Source organism: Galeopterus variegatus, unplaced genomic scaffold, assembly GCF_000696425.1.
Source record: "Galeopterus variegatus unplaced genomic scaffold, G_variegatus-3.0.2 Scaffold11672, whole genome shotgun sequence".
In the NCBI taxonomy this organism is placed as follows: Eukaryota; Metazoa; Chordata; class Mammalia; order Dermoptera; family Cynocephalidae; genus Galeopterus; species Galeopterus variegatus.
This window is the reverse complement of record NW_007737783.1, coordinates 18,211-19,747: the sequence shown is the minus strand read 5'-3', so window position 1 is coordinate 19,747 and position 1,537 is coordinate 18,211.

The window sequence follows — 1,537 nt, the reverse complement described above, 5'->3', positions numbered from 1 at the left end:
ATATATATGGGTTCCTTCTCTCTGCATCTTTACCAGCATATGTTATTTATTTGTTTTTTGAGACTAGCCATATTAACTGGAGTGAGATGATATCTCATTGTTGTTTCAATTTGCATCCCCCTTGTGATTAGTGATGTTGAACATTTTTTTCATGTACCTGTTGGCCATTTGTATGTCTTCTTTTGAGATATATATATAATTATGTGATTTTTCAATTTTTCAATTTTTTGGTTATTGCTGTTAAATACTTTTAGTTCCTTATATTTTAGATATTAATTGCTTATTGGATAAAATTTTGAAAATATTTTGCTGAATTCTGTAGGTTGCCTCTTCATAATGTTGATTATTTTCTTTGCTCTGCAGAAGCTTTTCAATTTGATGTAGTCTATAGCTTAGTACAAGTCCCATGTGTCTATTTCTGCTTTACTTGCCTGTGATTTTGAAGTCTTCTTGTTTAAAAAAACTTTGCTCAGACTAATGTCTTGAAGCATTTAGCCTATATTTTTCTATAGCTTTGCTCAGACTAATGTCTTGAAGCATTTAGCCTATATTTTTCTATAGCCGTTTTATAGTTTTAGTCTGACATTTAAGTCTTTTATCCATTTTGAGTTTGTTTTTATATATAGTGAGATAGAGGGGTCTATTTTCATTTTCACATGCGAATATTCAATTTTCCCAGCACTGATTTTTGAATAGGCTGTTCTTTCTCCAAGGTATGTTTTTGGTGTCTGTCAGCAATAATTTGGTTATAAATACATGGATTAATTTCTGGGTTCTCTATTCTGTTCCTTTGGGCAGTGTGTTTATTTCAGTACCTTGCTTTATTGGTTACTATAGCTTTGTAGTATATTTTGAAGTAAGGTAGTGTGATGTCTCCAGGTTGTTCTTTCTGCTCGATTGTTTTAATTATTCNTGTGTTTATTTCAGTACCTTGCTTTATTGGTTACTATAGCTTTGTAGTATATCTTGAAGTAAGGTAGTGTGATGTCTCCAGGTTGTTCTTTCTGCTCGATTGTTTTAATTATTCAAGGTCTTTTGTGGTATCACCTGAATTTTAGTATTGTTTTTCTTTTATTTTTTTTTTCTATTTCTGTGAAGATTGTCAGTGATATTTTAATAGGGATTAAAATGAATCTGTAGATTACTTTGGGTAGTATGGTCATTTTGACAATATTAATTCTTCCAATCCATGAATATGCAGTGCTGTTCTATTTTTTTGTGTGTTTTCTTTAATTCCTTTTTATAAGTATTCTGTAGTTTTCATTGTAGAGATCTTTCACAAAATTGGTTAAATTTATTCCTAGGTATTTTATTTGTTATAGCTATTTTGAATAGGATTCCTTTCTTTATTTTTAAACTAGTTTGTTGTTGGTGTGTAGAAAAACTACTGATTTTTGCTTGTTGATTTTATATTCTGAAACTTTCTTGAATTTGTTTATCAACTTTTTGGTAGAGGCTTAAGGGTGTTTTATATATATGTCATTTGCAAACAGGGACAGTTTGACTTCCCTTTTCCCAGTTTGGATGCCCTTTATTT